The sequence below is a fragment of the Rhinopithecus bieti genome, unplaced genomic scaffold (genome assembly GCF_001698545.2).
Source record: "Rhinopithecus bieti isolate Rb0 unplaced genomic scaffold, ASM169854v2 scaffold_31173, whole genome shotgun sequence".
Classification (NCBI taxonomy): domain Eukaryota; kingdom Metazoa; phylum Chordata; class Mammalia; order Primates; family Cercopithecidae; genus Rhinopithecus; species Rhinopithecus bieti.
Window position 1 is genome coordinate 493099 of NW_016813861.1, and position 21639 is coordinate 514737.

At 37.3% G+C, this 21639-nt stretch overlaps 1 long non-coding RNA gene across 1 annotated transcript; it reads right to left on the reverse strand.

Annotated features, from left to right (window-relative positions):
- Positions 1 to 1892: 1892 nt before the first annotated feature.
- On the reverse strand, positions 1893 to 7550 carry LOC108513279 (uncharacterized). The gene is made up of 3 exons (XR_001880844.1): positions 7423 to 7550; positions 5512 to 5567; positions 1893 to 3068 (listed from the first exon to the last, which is right to left on the reverse strand). It is a non-coding gene; the product is annotated as an uncharacterized LOC108513279 (long non-coding RNA).
- Between the last annotated feature and the right edge of the window lie 14089 nt (positions 7551 to 21639).

Genomic DNA, 21639 nt, shown 5'->3' on the forward strand with positions numbered 1-21639 from the left:
CAACTACACTTTTCTATTAATATCAGGCCTTATTCAGTCCAAATAGGTTTCTTTCTTTCTTTTCTTTCTTTCTCTCTCTCCCTTCCTTCCTTTCTTTCTTTCTTTCTCTCTTTCTTTCCTTTTCTTTTCTTTCTTTTTTTCTTTTTTCTTTTTTTGAGATGGGGTCTCGCTGTGTCACCCAGGCTGGAGTGCGTTGGCATGATCTCAGCTCACTGCAACCTCTGCCTCCTGGGTTCAAGAGATTCTCCTGCCTCAGCCTCCCCAGTAGCTGGGATTACAGGCACATGCCACTCCACCTGGCTAATTTTTGTATTTTTAGTAGAGACGGGGTTTCACCATATTGGCCAGGCTGATCTTGAACTCCTGGCCTCAGGTGACCCACCTGCCTTGGCCTCCCAAAGTGTCGGGATTACTGGGATTACAGGCAGGAGCCACCACAACTGGCCAGGCTTTCTTTTTTTTCTTTTTTCTTTTTTTTTTGAGATGGAGTCTTGCCCTGTCGCCCAGGCTGGAGTACAGTGGCGCGATCACTGCTCACTGCAAGCTCCGCCTTCCGGGTCCACGCCATTCTCCTGCCTCAGCCTCCCAAGTAGCTGGGACTACTGGCAGCTACCACCACGCCCGGCTAATTTTTTGTTGTTGTTGTATTTTTAGTAGAGATGGGGTTTCACCGTGTTAGCCGGGATGGTTTCAATCTCCTGACCTCGTGATCTGCCCGCCTCGGCCTCCCAAAGTGCTGGGATTACAGGCGTGAGCCACTGTGCCTGGCCCTTTTTTTTCTTTTTTTCCCCCAAATTTCCAGTGCAGAGAGAAATTGGAAGACACTAGACTGATATTGCTGATGCTTTTTGCTGCTACAATGTGTAGATATACAAAACTGACTTTGCACAGACTCATAAATCCGTGATTCCCACAGTGATTACAAATCCTGCATGGGCCACAGTAATCTACTCTCTCTTGCCACCAAATATGTCAGCCATCTTGGTTTACACTCACATGTTCAACCATAGCTACTCAAAGGACCATACCATTCCAAAATGGATGCTTACTAAGGTTTCAACCTTTCTTTGATTTATCTAGCTCTGTAAAAACTAGTACCTAGTCCTTTCTTTCCCTTGATGGTATCTCTTTTTGGAGAATCCTGGTATCCTTTCTACTTTTGGACCTTAGTAGATGCCATCAAGATCCACTCAGAAAAGTTTTCTGGATTTCGTGTGAGTATGTGTAGTTAATTGCATGTTAAAGTAGCCATAGACATAGTTTCTAACCTGAAGATTCCAATCCTTAACTTGCTGGCATTGGCACCAATAACTGGCATTTACTCGAAGATCCCTTGAAACATGAGTAGAAGTCAGCATCTTCACTGGGATTTTTGTCAGTTGTCTGAATCCCAGGTTTTGGTACAGAAATCTTAAAGGAAAGTAATTCAGTGTGGCGTGTATGAGGGTAGTTTTGTTTTGTCAATCCTACTAGCCTTGAAATTACAGGCCTCTATGTCATACTTAGATTGTAGGCTGAAGGCAAACTGAGCGTCTCTGAATCCCCCCTTCCCATCTAGGATTTCTGAGGTTTTTGTCTTAGTCTGAGTTTAGCTTTCTTGATGTAAAGAACAAAAGACAATTAAAATACACTAACGTTTCCTATCATTCGTCCAACCATGCATTACGAAGCATGTAGTCTTCAAAGACGTAGTAGGCAATAACTTGACTAAATGTTTTGCAACCACATAACGTGGTTAACAGTTTTTCACCTCTTAACGTCTTCCTCTCCACTCACTTCACTTAGCCAAAGTCATATTTTAGGTTCTGTTTTGCAGCAACCCAATCATAGTCCTAAATTCATTATGACTTGGTTCAACTGCATGTAATGAAAATTCCACAAATAACAGTGGCTTAAACAAGATAGTTTATTTTTCTTGCACATAAAAGGTGTCCACAAGGGGAGTATCCAAGGCAACTATGGCAGCTTTATGGTTCAATGAAGTACACCGTCCCTTGTCTTTAAGTATCATTCTGCACATGGTTTACATTCTCCAGACCATCATATTCTGGTCCAAGATGACTGCTGGAGCTACAGACATAATACTCATACTCTAAATAACAAGGAAAAAAAGAGGGCAAGGAAAAACCCTCATATTTGTAAGGAGACTTTCCAGAAAAATTATACCCAACAGTTTTACTTAATTGTCTTTGGGCATAACCTAGTCATATGACAACACTTAAATGCAAAGGAGGTTGGGAAATGTCATTGTTTAACTAAGTGGCATGTGTCAAACTGAAAACGTTAGGATGTTTTTACTAAGGACAAAGGGGGAAATCAATTTGATAAGATGTTTCTTGTAGATGTTTAAGAGTTCTTATAGAAGAATTAAATGTATTTAGTGTGTCTATATTTGGCATCAAGCACGTTTATCAATGTACTAATAAGTGATTTCTTTGTGTTTGTCTTAAGTTTTTCAGTTGTGTACAATAGAGAAACATGAAAATTCAGACTGTTCTCAGAGATTAAATGAAATATATATACACACACATACACACAAACATGCATATAATTGACATGGAGCATAATAAATCCTTATCTATGATTTAAAGATTTTAAAAAATCACTACAAGGAATTTGTTGCCATAATTTGCTGTATAAAATAATATTTTATTGTTTAAACAATATTTACCACATTTATAACTAATAGCAAAGGATTATTCCAAAACATATTCATTCCAGAGATGAATTTTTGGTCAAAATTTAAGCTGAACCAAATTTGTAAGTTTGCAAAGAAATCAAGTTACTTTCCCCACACCCATAAACTTCTTGAATTCAGTTAGCACTAGACATAGCATATTACAAGAAAGGCTGTTTGTTTTGCTGTTTACAGCCCAAAAAGCACTGGATATCTCCCAGGAAATTCCAGTCTTAGGAGGATTCCAACAAGCATGAAGAACTGAGTGGTTCAGATTTAAGCACAGATTGGAATCAGAACGTGGACATTATTCCAAGTCCAACATGTCTGATTTTTGAGATTCAGCTTTCATTCATGCAGGTTCCAACAGTGAGACATTTATGAATAAAACCTGGAGATAAAACAGGATTCAGTATGCCAACATATAATCTTCATTACTGACATAATAAAATTAAAATGTACCACTTTCACATAAGCAAAAGTGATAAATTTTAATTTTGTTACTTTTTTCTAAGATAGATGGCATGTTTCTAAGATAGATATGCTGTCCCATAATATACAAAGATGCTGTAAAATGCTTAAAACTTGAGTGAAACCAATGTTGTGAGATTACATATGTCCACCAGATATGCACTTTCATTCATGAAATTAGTTGTTCTTATGTATGTTTAAAATAGGCTTTTAGTAATCACTCATTTGTTATTTAACACATTTTTCATTGTAATGTACAATAAATGCATTTATTTACTAAAGGTACTTATGGTTGTCAAAGCAAGTAATGCATATTGAACCGTATATTAGTGGATTGTTTCTGTGACATAAAGTTCAGTGTTCATCTAAAATAGATCTCTTTCTGTTTTTACTCTATGCCCTTACTCTTCGTAATTTCTTTATCTGGTAAAATATCCTGCACATGGAAGATATTTAATAAATGAGGTTAAGTAATAGGTAGGTCAATGGTAATATTAGAATTACCTTTCTACAAAGAGATGCATTAAGAGGCAATGTAGGTCAGTCCTGCAGAGCCTGACTAACAGGTTCTGACACAGGCAAACAGTGTACTTTGGCTAATCCTCCAGATTGCTTATTACCAACACTTGCAATTTTAACTTATTAGAGTCAATATCAGAAATAAAGATGAGAAAATGATTCAACCCATATTGCTACACTTCAGTCACTGAGTTGAGAGACAAGACGTTTTAAGATTTCCGGAAGTTACAAAACCTGTCTCTACCCAATAATTGGAACAACCTGTTAACACGTAAAAGTTACCACCAACCCAATTTTGTTATCCATTGATGGTGTGTGTGAGAAGGGAGATTTAATGGATTTATTGATTTTATTTGATAATTTATATGCATAATTCTAAGGAATCTTTTCTAGCATGAGAAAAATGAACTTGGGACCACTGAGAGTGAGTTCATTAATCTTCCAGTACATAATATTTTATCTTTTCACTAATTTTAAATTTTTTCCAACCTAGCAGGATACATTTTCCTTGTCTTTAGTATTTAATAGGTATATTTCCAATTTCACTAGTACACTAACAAACAGAAAAAAAAAAGAAAGAAAAATCATAGATATGTTAGATAAATAGATACATTAAATTTTATGATTTAACATAAAAATGTAAATAATTAGCCTGAAAGTAGAAAATATAGAAATGATTGTCATCCTAGCTTTGTCCTTACTTTCTGGGTGACCTTGAATACGGCTGTTACTTTCCTGAGCAATGACTTTCTTGTCTGTAACATAGAATGATCATGCTCATTTCCTCTTTCATGGCATAGTCATAACAATCACATAACACAGTTTATATCAAATACCTTTAAAGCATAAAGGATTATATAGTAAAATGTTAGCCTTCTTAAAACCAATTCAAAATATGAAATGCAATCCTCTTTAAAAGATAAATTAGAACCTTGGGACATCATTATTGACATTTCAAAATGATTATTTGCTTTTAAACAAATTTACTGCAAGATTAGTATGTTCATTTAAGGGAGAGGATAAAAGAGAAGAAAGAGAAATTTAGAAAATTCTCTGAATCTCTGGGAATAAATGATTACTCAATTTCTTGGTTTCTGGCATAAAGTGTTTAGTAGAAGACTTTCTTTGAATTATTCAAATTATATTAGGAAGTAAGTCTGAATTTACTACCAACATGAATTTCACACCACTGTAATCAACCAAGAGGTATTTGAGCACCCTCTCACTGTGATTATTGTATTTCAAGCATTATGTAGTTCTAGGTGTCATACTTTGCACTGTCGTCTGTGTGAATGGTGACTCTAGAGTTCAGTTCTATTCAGCCCGCACAGCCGTATGAGGCAGCTCTGAGCAAGGAAACTTGAGTCTGTTTCTATTACACTGGAACTGAGTCAATGAGCCCAATACTGTAAGGATACATTACCAAGCTTCCCATAATATATGTGAAACTACAAATTCTAAACTCCGAATCTAAAAGAACAGAGCATTTTCTATCTTAAGGCTTTCTAACACATTTATAAATAGAAGCTGCTCATTTAATTATGATGGGACCCGTCAGGAACATAATTACTACATAAAGCAAAGATTTCAAATGTTTCTTTCACTTATCTACTTCATATGTCTAATAACTGGGCATTTTCTAAACCATAACCTTAATTTTTGGATGCATTTCACATTGCCACCATTCTAAGCCCTCTGTAATATTAAAAATATGTTTTTATGAGCCATCTACTTTCAATATTTTAAAATGTTGGTAGCTCTGGGGCATGTGGAAATAGGCATGATTACGTGTTTTAAAGGTGTCTTGGGTTTATGTTCTAAGATCACAGACTACTCAGACTTACCTGTTTTAGTTCCTTTCTTTTAGATGTTTATCTCCTTTGCGATACTTTGCTGCTGGCTAGAATGAAAAGACAAACATTCCCTTCAAACAGTATGCCATTGCCTAATAATTTTGCAAACTCAAATGAAATCCAAACCAAATTCAGAATTTAGATTTTCCTACTGGCTTATGTAATTTTTGTTCATATGGAATAGCACCAGGTTCCATCTTTTATTCTCCTTCAGAATATCATTAACAAAGAAAACTTTGAATGTTAGCTGGTGGGATACACTGACACTGTTTACACAGCGCTGTTTCCTACTCAGACCGGCACACAAACGTTCACACACATTTTCATGCACGCACACTCCTGGGGAGGTCAATGAATATTACAATTCTTCTTCTGGAAATAATCCTTAAGAATGAATGAGCAAAAGACACAGTTTTCAACCCTATTTTCTTTTCTCTTTCTTTTTCTTCCCTCTGTTCTCTCTCTCTCTCTCTCTCTCTCTCTCTCTCTCTCTCTCTCTCTCTCTCTCCCCACCCTCACTTCCCCTCCCTCCCTCTCCCTCTCCCTCTTTCCTTCTCTTTATTTTTTTCTTCCTGGAGAGGTTTCTGAAGTTCAACAGTGATTTCTTTAATTAAGAGGGGAAAAAAAACCACACATACACACACTAGAGAACAAGAAGGAATAGTAAACAGTTCCCTCCACTGCTAGAGGGGTTAGTTACAAAATAAACATTTCATAGACTGGACCACATCTCCTATAATGAGACAGCTCTGGCTAGTGAGACTGCAACTAAAGTCCCCCCGTTAAGGGCATTCACTCGAAAAATTAAGCGACCCACTTGTGTTGACTGAAAACATCCTTGCAGAGGGTTTTCGCAATCACCTAGAGCATTTTTTGACAATCTGCCTTGTGCTTTAACACTGTCTTTCCTGAAGGCTCTCTCTGCTGTGTTTTGTTTTAATGGTTCATTCTCCTCACTGGTGATTCAAAGTCTAAGCTCTCTCTGTTAAGCCTCTGTATAAAATAAAACTCCTTAAGTCAGAGAAAAGGAAAAGTAAGAAACGCATTCAGTTTGATTTTTTAGTAGGACATACAGACGTAGGAAATTACTATTCATTTCTTTTCCTTCTCCAAACCAAAACACACTGACCAAAGAAGATTGTTCATATTTGCAAAATTTGCCTTGAGCCCCTCAAAGGAAAGATGCTATATAAAATCTAAAAATAAGCCATGAAAAAAATGCCTTAGAATAAAAAAAAAAAGAGCATTCTAGCAATAACCTCAGAAAAGTCAGCATCAGTCCAAGAAATGCAGCAGGAAGTCATACTAGGATATTATTTGCAATGCAGTGGCAAGTCACATATCAAAATATATCATGAACTATCAAAATTAGGTCACTGTCTCTAAAGTACTAAATACATATAAACGATTAATGAACATGACCTTATATTCCTGTTTAAGCAATGAGAAGATGGAAGTAAAGAATTAACCTGGACAAAGTCATTGGAAAAACAACTGAATTTTAGCTCACTATTTTCAACCAAGAAAAACTCAACAGGGGTCATACTTCATAACATTACGGATGAAATGAGACAAAAAATCTAAACCACCCATTTATTTGCCTTTCAAGCTACAATTAAGAGCTATTAATTTATGAAGGTGTTTGTTCACTTGTCAACCAGCACAGCAGTGCATACTGAAACCTGTAATTCACTTCCAAGTCTCTTCTATCATCTAGAGCTATTTCTTTGAACCACTCACAAAAGGCATTTTTCTAGTATATTAAATAATTGATTTCTGCTCTCTATTGTATCCATTGTATTCAGAATTCAAGAAAAATACACACAAATAAATTTGTTTCTACAAAAGGTAAAAACATGTACATGTAAGAATAAATCGTTAGCTAAACACTTTGGGGAGTACCTTGGAAAGCCGGAGACATAGATCACCTTAATTTACTCCAGGCATTGCTGGGTCTTCACTGTTACTCATTGACGTCTACTCACCTTTGCTTCTTTACTCTCTTCAGCTTTAATAGCTCCCTTCGTCATCTCAACTATTCAAACCCAGTCTAGATTTCACAACCCTGCATGAATAGCATTTTTTCTTCAGACTCTTCTTCGAAAAATGTTAGCTTTAAACTTTCCCCCTTCTCTGAATCCTTTTTGTAGCTAGATTTCATATAACCCTATTAAAGACTTGGTTATTTTGCTTTAATGTATGTTAGCTTTGTCATTCATTAATTCATTCCACAAACATTTATGGAATGCCTACTACGTGCCAGGTGTAACTCTAACTGCTGAGTATACAGCAATAAACACAACAGACAAAAATCTGTGCTCTAATTTGTGTTTACATTTTATCGGAATTTGTAGCCAATATACACTATAAATAAGTTATAGTGTCAGGTAGTGATAATGCTAAGAAGAAAAGCTAAAGCAGAGAAGGGTGATTAGAAATCTCATAATGGAGATGTATGTGTGGAGAGGTACATATGTTTGAATAGAGTTCTTATTTATCTCATTTTGCTGAAAGTTTCCTTATAAAACTGGCATAAGAAAAAGCTTTCGCAAACCACTGATATATGGTTCTTAACACAGTAATGGACATAATACAAGTATCAATAAATACTCAGTAATTAATTCTTTTAGCTCTCTGCTACTGCTTTGGCCTATAATTATAAATAAGCTATTTTTATGTTTGACTGTTATTCTCTGATGAAGAGGAACGCAAAGGATCTTAACTCTGCTTAAAAAACAATGAAGTGTTTTGGAGTCTGAAGTCTTGCATTCTGAATTCACCTTTATTATTTATTAACTGTGTGACCTTGGTCAAATCCATTTTTCTCAGCATCTCTTTTGTCATTTGTAAAACAGTAACAACTATATTTGCTTCACAGAGTAAGGACCAATGAGGTCAGGCATGTGACAGTATTTATAAGCTATTCTATGTTATACAAATGATGGTTATTTATATTATCAATGAGAAGTTGGTAGAAAAAAAATTTCCTGAATATCCAGTTAGGAGACATGCATGTAAAAGGAATGTGGGGCTGTGGAGAGCTCAGTTAGGACACTAGAGCTTTAGGAATACACTCATCACATTTTACAAGGCAATATTTTAAAACGTGCCCAAGGGCTTCAACCAATAAAAAACTAAAGTTGCCACTTGCTAGAAGAAATAAACCTCCATAAGCTATATAGTATCTGTTCCTTCTAGTTTACTCTTAAATGGAGAAAAGCAATTACATACACACAGAAATACCTAGTCAATCAGCCCTGAAGTAGTTACCAGGAACTTGAGAGGAGCTACATACTTTTGTTTCAATAACTAACTGAACACGTGCTTCACTCAGGTCTGCTCCTAGATACTTTTATGGCTTATAGTTAACTCTGGTGGGTAAAGGTCTTGCTTCTTCCCTGACCTTGGATCTTGATGCCATTGCAAAACTGCTGCACCAATTCCTACTTCATTCTCAAATCAGCCTTAACCACACTTTCTGTTCTACCCAGCATTTGAGAAAGAGTGTGGCCCCAGAAGCTGTGGGAAAAGATCCAGAATGCCTGCTACCATTAACGAGTTGTTAATGGTCTTAACAACTTATATTCTCTTGTATTCAGGACCAAAACTCTTTGTTTTATGTTTAATGAAGAATATAAAAATGCAAAGATGGCCACAGGACATCAAAAAAGTATACTTGAATCCTTCATCCATTTCTGAAAAGAAAAAAAAAAAAAAAAAAAAATTAAAAAATAATTTTTAAGTAAAAAAGATTTTAAAAGTAAAAAAAAAAAAAAAAAAAAACTTGTGTTTGCAATAAGGTCCAAAGGAAGGATCTATGTCTTTTCTCACAGCATTAGGAAAACAGGCTCTCACTAGAGCACAATCCACGCAGACCAGCTGTGGAGTCAGAGGGACATCGCCATCACAAATCCTTTTCGTATTCTCAGTGATAACTACTCTGAATTAGACTTTTTTTTCCATGGCGGTCTCTTTTCAAGCCAAAATCCTTCTTCAGTGGACCATTGGAATGGTGAGTGTTCAGTGAACCGCACAATTGCCACAGAGATAAGTATTCCAGATGTTGGGAATCAGAGGTTAAACTAGGTTTTGTTTGCATTACTAACAGACACCTTTCTACTTAACTCAGAAAGACTCATGGGCCTACAGGAAGTGACACACAACCTCAGAGGTGTTTACTGTCCATAGTCTGTAACAGCGTCTCACCCCATGCACAGTGGTAACTGCAGAGACATTTTTGGACATGTGTTCCCAGCCCTAAGTAATCTCCATAAACTTAACCATAAATCTAACTACAGCTAAACGTGAGAGTTTCTGTTTTGTTATTATATATCTTAATCCTCCATATGGAACATCACTCATTCTGCAAGAAAAAGGAGAAGAAAGGCTCTGAACAATAAAATCAGTAATGTGTCTCCCCAAATCATGAAACAGTTAAGAATGAGCCCCACTGAAAATACAACCAGAATGTGAAACAAAGCCCCTCTCAAGCCCATCATAAAACTGTGGGCTGGTCAAGCTGCCTTTGTTTAGCAGTCAGGTCTTTGGAAGTGAAAAGGCTGTAAATGCATAGGAATGTTTTATCCTTGGGTGTGACTGTTAGTAGCTTGCAAACAAGGAAGGAGAGGAGATGATAAAAATATATATCACCCTTTTTTGATACCACTATCTAAAAGTGTTTTTTTCTCTCTCTTTCTGTAAAACCGTATAGATAGATGCCAAGCCCATAATCAACTTTTCTTATCCAGTGTTTGAATATGAAATCATTATGGTAATAGAAACTTAAAATACTCAACCAACTTTGACTTATATAAAAACTGATTAAGTCTGAAGAACGTAGAAACAAAATTATTGACCAAAGCTGATAAAATTAAAATTAAAATAATTGATTTTATCTTTAAGACTAGCCTTGGTGTATGTGGATATAAGCTGAACCAAATTAAGACAGAAAAGGAATTTCAGATAAAAGTGGAGGAATGAACACATACCATTTACTACATTTTTCTTCCAAAATTGGCAGTAAAAGTATTTTAAAAGAAGGAAAAAAAGCATGTTTAAGAGATTAATGAAAAAGGGAGAGGAGATAACAGGATTTTTTTTTTTAATAAGAAAATCAGGAAGCAGAAGGGTGAGTAGTGAATGACACAATAGAAATCCCAGCCTATTCTAAGAAAACCTTAAAATTGAGCCAAATCACACTATGATTCTGGGGACCCTTGAAACATAAATCATCAAGTACTTACGGAAGTAGAGTATACAGCTAAGAGTCTATAGGTATTAGCTAAAATTCTGTTTAAGAAACAGAGACCTACACCTGACGTGCTCAGAGATAGCCACTTCCCCTTCCTTGACAGACTAAAATTTTACTTTCTAACAATACAGAATAACAAAAACCCTGGATGCAAGAAAACCAGGCCCAGATAAGAGCTGTGATTCACTTCTTTAAAAAGGAAGGTTACATGAAGGTCTATATTCTGAATATTATTCCAGTCTGCTTGTTTGGCAAAGTTCTAGAAAGAACACTGTCAGGCTTATGCCTGCAAGAAGAAGATGGGAGAATTACTAGGGGAGAAAAGCTCTATATATTCTACCATTTGGGGACCTCCCCCAGTGAAGATTCCCAACCCTGTAATTGTACTGGGAAGTCTAGCATTTAACAAGTTCCATCCATAAGTGCAGAGCATCCAGTTAGCTTCTTAGTGTGTCATTAACAAATATGCACAGCAAGCTAAATATTCAAAGACATTTTATGAATGAGACAAAAATAAAGATAATTTAAAAACTTGGAAGACACAAAGGAAAAGAAGAGAGAAATCGATTTACAAAATATATTATCATATTTATAATTTAAAAAATACATTAATGCAGTAAGACAATGCATTTAAAAGTCTAAGAACAAAAAGAGCTATTCAAAATTTAAAATATAAAATATAAAATTCAGTAGAGGATTAGAAGATAAATTTGATGAGGCTCCATAAAATAGAAGAGAAAGAGAGAGATAGAGGACAGGAAATAAATTAATAATAATAATAGAGAATCAGCCAAAGAGGTCCAACATCTGGATAATAGGAATTTTGGAAGAGAAATTGAAGGGAAAAATTACCCAAGAAATTATTCAAGTACATTTTTCAAGAATGAAAGGCATGGATTTATAGATTAAAAGGTCCCATCAATGCCCAGCACAATGAATAAAAAAAAGAACTACATCAAGGTAAGCTGTGACATTTTGGATCACCAGGGATATAGTAACAATTCTAAAAGGTCCATATTTTAAAAGTGTTCCATTTTAAATGAACAACAAAACAAATTTGGCAGGAAGAGAATCAGAAAATAGAGTAGCATCAGTTTTCTCAAATGCACTCTTGGAAGGCAAAATGTCTTTAAAATTTTGAATAAAATTATTTTCAATCTAGAATTCTATACCCAGCAAACTATCAAACATGTGTGAAAGTAAAAAGATGTTTCAAGACATGCAAAGTCTCAAAAAATGTAACTCCTATGTGTCTTTTCTTAGTGAACTAATAGAAAAGGTATAGCAATCAGATGTGTGCGTGAGCTAAGATAAGGAGCATTTGGGATTCAGAAAACAAGAGACCAACCAAAAAAGACCAGAGGCATTCTCTTCAAAAGGATGAAGGGACATTATGGAATAATAATTGAGGTATAGACAGCAAGAAACTGGTTCAGGTTAAAGCAACAGGATGGAAGATTCCAGAAGGATGTCTCCTAGGGGATGGGGAAGTGGGAGGGGGGCGGATGAAAGCTCACCTGATGCTTTGAATGAACTTTGGCAAAGAATTTTGGAAGAAATCAGTGGTAAGTTCACAGAAAATTAAACTTACTAATTTCAGGTTAACAAAAAGCTGAATGAACAAGAAATGTAGTCATAGTACACTGTATAGTTAACCTATGGATGGTGGTTAACATAGCCATGACAATGTAAGTACTGAGTATTAGTTTAACCTAACTATTGATTGTGTCAGGTGAATGGGGAAAACAGTGGAAGAAAGATGGTACTAAGTAAGTGTAACAGAAATCAAACCTGCATTGTTCAGAATGGGGAATTAAGATCTAAAACGGAAAAATCAAGAAATAGTGTCACAAGTGTCACACATTTAGAAATACAGAGGTAACTAGACGAAACTACTGAGATCGTAGAAGGTGGCAGTTTTGAAGTAGAAACTGAATGTAGACAAGAGTGAGACAAGGAACTTGTTTCCTGTTTAGCCTTATAGGACCAGTTGATATGGAAAATTTTGTGTGTACAGTTGATAAAAATAACTTTTAGGCCAGGCTCAGTGGCTCACGCCGCCTGTAATCCCAGCACTTTGAGAGGCCAAGGCGGGTGAATCACAAGGTCAAGAGATCGAGACCATCCTGGCTAACATGGTGAAACCCCATCTACTAAAAATACAAAAATTAGCTGGGCGTGGTGGTGCGTGTCTGTAGTCCCAGCTACTTGGGAGGCTGAGGCAGGAGAATCACTTGAACCCTGGAGACGGAGGTTGCAGTGAGCCGAGATCGCGCTGCTACACTCCAGCCTGGTGACAGAGCAAGACTCCGTCACAAAACAAAACAAACAATAACAACAACAAAATAACTTTTAACTTTAATTTTTAAAAGAGAATAGCTAGAGAACTAGTGCTATGAAACGGTTTGGTACATCCAGCTACTAACCAACTGGGGAGATTTATACAACAAACTGTTGCTCAGTTGAATTTTTACAGTAGTTTACCAACAGGAAATAATTAAAATGGACATTCCTGGCAGACAGTACAGCCCATACAAATATATAGAGACAGGACAGGGGAGGACACACTAAGGAACCTACAGGTAATATGAAACGGTCAGAGCAGGGGAGCACAGATGGTGATACTGGTCTGAGTTGAAGTAGGTGAGGAATGTGTTCAAATGGACATTGGAATCTTGAAATCCACACTAAGGAGTTTGAACTTTTTCCCGTAGACAGTCGGGAGCTCTCTGCAGATTTAAGGCAGAGAAATAACATAACAGATTTCCATTTGGAAAAGTATATCTGACAGTTTTATGGAGAGTCAATACAGAGGCCTGAGACAGAAGGCAAAGAGTCGATTCAGGGGACTATTACTAAAGTCTAAGCAGAAACAAACAAGTGACTAAACCAAGGTATAGCAAAAGGGATGTAGAAGCATAAGGATGTGGTAGCTACCAGTGTAGGAAACTGGCGCTAAGAAGAGAGATGCAGAAAATCTTCCCAATTACCCGGAGACACATACCATTATCCCCGTTTAAGGGAAAACCATGCTGACTTGTCAAGTAACTTGAGACAAAAATCGGAATTAAACCTTTAGGTTCCCATGAATACAAATCTTGTTTTTTAGCTGGATCACATGGAGACAAACCTTTACTTCATACATAAAATGGGAATGATAATAGGATGTAACTCATGTGATCACTGGGAGGAGAAAATACAAATGCCCATAAATTTGTTTTTTAACCTAAAAAGAGTTACATAATATTAGTAATTAAAATAACTTTGCCCTAAGTCCAGCTGTTTCCAAACTTCTGTATTCATCATTTCTACTCCCTTCTGTACACTTATACTAAGATGTGACAAATATTTGATTTTTACATGTACTATAATTTCATGCAGTTGTACATCTGTGATATAATCCTGTCTTTTTGAAAAACTGCCCATTTGTTCCAACCGAATCTAAGTTCCCTGAAAACCAGGTGGGAACTTTAGACTCTTCACATAGAATATACGTAATGTTTTCTATCTGCTTAAATATATACTGACCCTTTGAATTAAAGTCCTTTTCCAATCCCTCCGAATTTCTGTGCAGTATTAAAATACACCTTTCTTTCCCCACCCACAGGGAGGGCAGACTGAAGCACAAAGACAGGGGTTATTTTTTGGTAATAATCATTTGCACTTGTGGGTCGGGTTAATAACAGTCAAGCACACAAAATCTGTCGGAAACAATAACACAAAGGTCTTATCTTTGATATGCTCAGAGGTCTCCAAGTTTTTTTTTATTTCTGTTTCAGTGTGACACACATTGTCTGAAGGGAGGAGAGGGAGGGGCTCTGCTGGCAGCTCCATTATCTATGCCTCCTTGATAGCCTGGGGAGAAGATATCATTTACTCTGCCACCTTTGTGTCTCCTGGAAAATCAGATAACCTACTTAATGCTTTCTAACCAGTTGAGCAATCTGGACCCTACATAGATGCTGTAACTCCTTGGCACTGATGTCTCAGGCTAAATTGCTCAGTCCCTGGACTCTATACTATTTCACAAAAATACTGAAGAAAACAGCCTGGTGAAATAAGGTTTGCTATTTTGTATGGGGGTTGCTATGTTGGTGTTTCTAGGACTTCGTCAGTCTCTCTCTATTTAGGATCATTTGCCTTAATTTTCCTCCATGATTGCACTAGGTTTATTGCTCCAGTAAATTTCTGCAGGGGAAGGGAGGGCAGGGAGGTACCTGAATACCCAAGGGATTGCCAGCCGGCCTGATATCACCTGACTGCTCAGACCTTCTATCACAACAAGTGCATTCCTGAGGATTCAGTTGCATTGCTGGTGCTAATCCCAGGCTAGAGACATCAGAGGAAACTAAAAGCGAATGTGCATTTTCTATAACTGCAAGGGTAAGGAGCAAAGACAGAAGTGGGAAGAGGGCAGAGCCACATCTCAACCAGAAACATTCTTAGGGGAAATAAATGAAAAGCCACACTGTGCTTACACCTCTGCCGGAAACAGTCAAATCCAAGGACATGTCATCAAGCTAAACAGTCGTATTATTACAAATAAAATTGCATTCTTCACTGTTTTTTTGTTGTTATCCTGACTGTATTATTATGCTTAATTATTCATTCTCAATTTTCTCCATTATTGCTGTTATTGATGATACTGTGTTTTTAAAAACCCTGTAATAAAGCCACTTCCCTTCATCAGTCACTGTTTATTTTCTGTACTTCTGTCTCCATGGTGCAAGGGACATAATTGCTTTTCATTTTCCGCAGCCAGCAAGGGTGGAGAGAGATGGAAGGTACTGGAAAAGGAAGGCTCTCCCCAAGTGCCTTGCACAGGGTACATGGCAAAGCTACTCTCACGGGCATTATGCTTTCATCTGACTTTCTCAGCACATTTAAAGTCTGGCATGTGTTCCAGGAAGAGGAACTTAACCTGCAGGAGAAGTTAACCTGGTAGGTTACAAGTCCTAGAAAGCCTGTGCCCAAAAGTGAGCCACAAAGCCTAAAAGATAAAGTTATTAAATATATATCACTGCCTTGGAAAAGTTTCTGGCCTTCAATTCCTATCTAAACTTAGTTAGTTTGTTATCCCAGGAAAAAAATGTATCTTATAATAACTACCTGGGCAATCTACTGAAAATGTAAAAACTACAGCAATCATGTGATTCAAATTACTCATCCTACAGATGGAAATACTGAGGCTGACAAGAGGTCGAATGACCTCTTGCAAGGTCACACAGCAAATTAGGTGTGGACCCAGGAAAACAAACCAAGGCTGCAGGATCCCCGTCAGGTTCTCTCTCTTCCTTAAACCACAGTCTTCCTCAATATGATTCTCCAGAACTGACAGTGATGAAAAATAATTCACAAGATGACTTACAAATGGTCATTAAAGCCTACGCTTGCCAATGACAAAAAAAAAAAGCACTTTAGTTGAATTGACGTTTCTCCCCTCAAAAATCTGATCATCGAATAGAATGTCTGTATAGTGTTATAATTTACTCCTGCATACTACTGTATACTGTTATAATTTACACACCTCATATTAGCTGTGGTAACTCAGAAATTTATATTATTCTGATTCACATTCTACCATATACTAAAAGCCAACTATGTGTGAGATATTGCATTAGATGCTGTGGGGACAAAGGCAGCCCCCTCTTTGGAGTTCAAAATCAATGAGGCTGAGTTTCATCTCCTCTGGGCACCTCTTTAAAACTTCTAGGTAAGTTCCATCTGCTTCTCAGGAAGTCTCACCCCACCCATTGCAGGAATTCAACCCCGTCTCAATTCATTTTTCTCTCTGTGTGAAATTGAGAGATCTGAAATCCCATCCCAAGTCTGCAGCAGGATAAATGGTGGGCAGGCATCTGAGATAAGGCAATTACTGCCTCTGAATCTGTAGTATAGAGTTGCTGTATAGAGCAGTTGAGTTGTATTTTTAGGAATGTATGCTGAAGGCAAGCCTGTCTGTTTCTTATTTGTCTCCTGTTACATGAAAGTCATCTCTTGAGGACAACCATAGGGAAGAAGGGTAAAGGAACAATGGGAACAGAACCATGAAGCCAACTTAGATGATAAGAATCCTTCTGTTCAATTAGCAGTAAATTTAGTGTTCTATTATTGTGGAGTAGATATGGTAGATGGAATTAGCAGGCCCAATTCTTCACCCTTACATGTGTCCCATTCTTTTGCCATGTAGCTTTGCAGTTCTTCCCAAAAGGAGGTAAGCAATTGCCTGCACTTTGACTCTGGGTTGCTCCATGTAACTTGATTGGCCCATGGAAATAGGTAACAGCAACAGTGAGCCAATTTCAAGCTTCTGTCATAAGATCTCTTGCGTTTCTGCTAGTTTTCTTGTGTGGATGCCATGGCCATGAGGAGAGCTTTCCCTGAGTAACTGCAGCCCACTCAGCCTAGGCTCTAAGATGAACACATGTGAAGCCAACCAGAGGCCAACACACAGCAAGGAACCAAGCTCAGCTAGATTTACAGCTTGAAGAACAGCCCCTGGCGGAGCTCAGCCAACCCGCAGCCAACCTACTGCTGCATGAGAAAGAAATGTTACTGGGGATTTGGTGACTGTTAATGCAGCCATAGCTAAATAATAAATAAGAGTTTTTTAAAAAAAAATTTTACAGAAGTTTTAATTATATGCATAGATGTTTTTCTAATACTCTATCAACATAATTTTATAGAAATATAAAAATATGAAAAGTCACTCATAATTCCATCAACCAGAAATAGTTACTATTTTGATGACCATCATATATGTACTTTTTTAAAAAACGAGTTTTCTCTCATCAGAACAATCTGATGAATTGGATTGGGCCATATGCGAAGGCAGAGGCACTGGGCTTTGGAGGTTTGCACAGAGCAGCTAACCTCTCTGCCAAGACTTTAGGTGGAAAGTTGGATGTAGGAACCCTCGTGAACCTGTGCGTTTTGGCGCATTGGGGGCCCACACAGTGATTGTGAAGAGTCTTTAAATCCATATATGTATTTATTTGCTCCTTCAATGAATGTCAAAATGTTGCTAACATTAAAAGTGGTCCTTATATTGGAAGTTTTAGGAAGCAGTTAACTAGAAAAGCTCTTTTTTTCCTTCAACTTTTAAGTTACAGGGTACATGTGCAGGATGCGCATGTTTTTTACGTAGGTAAACGTGTGCCATGGTGGTTTGCTGCACAGATCAATCCATCACCTAGGCAATGAGCCCAGCATCCATTAGATATTCTTCTTGATGCTCTCTCTCCCTCAGTCCCCAACAGGCCCCAGTGTGTGTTGTTCCTTGCAATGTGTTCATCATCTGGATGGACGTTCTCATCATCCAGTTCCCACTTATAAGTGAGAACATTTGGTGTTTGGTTTTCCTGTTTCTGCATTTGTTTGCTGAAAATAACAGCTTCCAGCTCCATCCATGTCCCTGCAAAGGACATGATCTCATTCCTTTTTATGTTGCATAGTATCCCATGGTGTATATGTATCACATTTTCTTTGTCCAGTCTATCATTGATGGGCATTAGGGTTGATTCCATGTCTTTTCTATCGTGAATAGTACTGTAATGAACATACCCATGCATATGTCTTTATAATAGAATGATTTATATCCCTTTGGGTATATACCCAGTAATAAGATTGCTGGGCCAAATGGTATTTCTGCCCCTAGATCTTTGAGGAATCTCTACATTGTCTTTCAAAATAGTTGACCTAATTGAACACTCCCATCAACAGTGTACAAGTGTTCCTTTTTCTCTATAGCCTTGCCAGCATCTGTTGTTTCTGGACTTGTTAATAATTACCATTTTGACTGGCATGAGATGGTATCTTATTTATGGTTTTGATTTACATCTATCTAATGATCAGCGATATTGGGCTTTTTCTTCACGTTTGTTGGCGACATGAATGTCTTCTTTTGAGAAGTATTTGTTCATGTCCTTTGCTCACTTCTTAATGAAGTTGTTCATTTTTTTCTTGTAAATTTGTTTAAATTATTTGTAGTCTCTGGATATTAGACCCCTGTCAGATGGATAGATTGCAAAAATTTTCTCCCATTCTAGACGTTGCCTGTTCACTCTGATGATAGTTTATTTTTCTATGCAGAAGATCTTTAGTTTAATTAGATCCCATTTGTCAATTTTTGCTTTTGTTGCAATTTTTTTGGCGTTTTCATCATGAAATCTTTGCCTGTGCCTATGTACTGAATGGTATTGCTTAGATTTTCTTCTAGAGTTTTTATAGTTTGGGGTTTTACATTTAAGTCTTTAAACCATGTTGAATTACTTTTTGCACATCAAACAAGGAAGGGGTCCAGTTTTAATTTTCTGCATATGGCTAGCCAGTTCTCCAAGCAGCATTTATTAAATAGAGAATCCTTTCTCCATTCTTGTTTTTGTCAGGTTGTTGAAGATCAGATGGTTGTAGGTGTGTGGTCTTATTTCTGAGTTCTTTATTTTGTTCCATTGGCCTATGTGTCTGTGGTTGTACCCCAGTAGCATGCTGTTTTATTACTGTAGCCTTGTAGTATAGTTTGAAGTCAGGTAGCATGATGCCTCCAGCTATTCTTTTTGCTTAGGATTGTTTTTGCTATTCGGGCTTAAGAAGAGTTTTGCTGTTGTTGACCTTTTTCTCTTTTGCTTTTTGATCTGGAAGATCAAGCATGGCACTACTTTATCACTTAACGGTTGTTTTCTTATTAACATAAAAGGCTATCAAATGTCCATCCTAGTAATGACTCTTTTTTTTTTTTTTTTTTAAGATGGAGTCTCACTCTGTTGCCCAGGCTGTAGTGCAGTGGCATGATCTCGGCTCACTGCAAGCTCCGCTTGCTGGGTTCACGCCATTCTCCTGCCTTAGCCTCCCAAGTAGCTGGAACTACAAGTGCCCTCCACCACGCCCTGCTAATTTTTTTGTATTTTTAGTAGAGACGGGGTTTCACCATGTTAGCCAGGCTGGTCTTAATTTCCTGACCTCGTGATCCACCTGCCTCGGCCTCCCAAAGTGCTGGGATTACAGGCGTGAGCCACCGTGCCCAGCCAGTAATGAGTCTTTTAAGTTCTCACTACATGCTATTGGCTCCCAGTCTTTATTTAAGAAAAAAAGGAGGCTGGGCGCAGTGGTTCACACCTGTTATTCCGGCACTTTGTGAGGCTGAGGTGGGAGCACAAGGTCAGGAGCTTGAGACCAGCCTGGCCAATATGGTGACACCCGTCTCTACCAAAAATACAAAAATTAGCCGGGTGTGGTGGTGCACACCTATAATCCCAGCTACTCAGGAGGCTGAGGCAGAAGAATCACTTGAACCTGGGAGGCAGAGGTTGCAGTGAGCTAAGATCACTCCACTGCACTCCAGCCTGGGTGACAGAACAAGACTCTATCTCAAAAAAAAAAAAAAAGAAAGAAAAAAAGAAAAAAGAGATGCCATATTCTCATAGTTACAGGATTTTCTGAGAACAATGGACAATGGGTAGAGCATTATCTTTGGAATATAGCATTCCGGTGGGGAGAAATGTTTGTAGTAACTAAATCATGCAGATTTTGTAAGTTTCCAATCCAATCTGTCATGTGAGAGGTTATATCATTTATCCATTCCACAAATATGTAACAAGGGCACACCATCAAAAGAATGATCTGGGAAAGGAGACAGACTGGGTTGAAATTTTATCTTGGATTACTGGAAGGATAGGGAAGACAATAATGGAAATATTAAATTGAAAAAGTAAAGAAAATTAGCTGCCAAAAAATTTTGATGAGGAAAGGCGATGGCTTAGGAAGAACCTTGAAGTACTGACATATTTAATAGTTTGATAGAGAAGGAGGAGCCTACAAGGGCAACGCCGATGGAAGGGACAGATAGGTGTAAGGAAAATAGAGGAATTGTGGAAGATAAGGAAAGAGAATAATTCAAAAGGCAAGAAGATGCCAACATTGTCCAATGTTACTGAGAGACCCGGTGAGATGAAAGGCAGAGAAATATTCAGTGAGGTTGCAGTTATCAAAATGTACTTACATGAGGGGATAAATAATCAGTCTTTAAGAGGGAGGCTAATACAATCAGAAATATAGAGAAACAAAGTGGAAATACATAAAGAAAAAAGATAGGGTTTTATTAGGGAAGTAAATGATTGATTAATTTTCTAAAGGGTAGGTAAGAGCTTGTAATTTCTATACTATATTACACAGCCTTTAGCAGAAATGAGAAAATGAAGATAAACTCAACAAAAAGCAACTCGAGTGACCAGGATCATGTTATTCAGTCATATTTTGTGTGTTCTAAAAGAGGGGGTACAACGTTGCAAATTAGATGAAAAAGGTGACCCTGGAGAATCCATATAGAGAGAATCTGGCTTTCTCTATGGTTAAGGGATTATCTATTATGCATCAGATGCCTTTTTTGGTATTTTATATGTGACTCCATTTAATGTTTACAATGATAGTTAACAAATACTACTATGGGGTAGGCATGTTTCTATGGGCATTATGTGTAACACCTCACTGATAACTTCCATAATGTTGGTAATACTATTCCCCTTTTAAAAATGAGAATAATGAAAGCATTCAGAAAGATTAAGTAGTTTGCTAAGAGTCACAAAGTAATAAACAGCACATTTGGATTCAAATCCCTGAGTTCAAAGTCTATGTTATTTCATTGCATTTATTACTTGGCTCAAAAGAGGAAGAGAAGAGAAACAGAACAAGGAAGTGAAATCAGAGATAAATGTCAAAACGTTTAAATTTAATTAACAAACCAGCTGCATTTTGGGTCAGATATGCCCATACGGTGTCTTGCAAATGCCTTTGTGCTAATATTGGCTAAGAAGCAGTAGGTTCTGCTGAAAGCAATACTGTAAGGAAAATGAAAGAGAAAGGCTGTGACAATA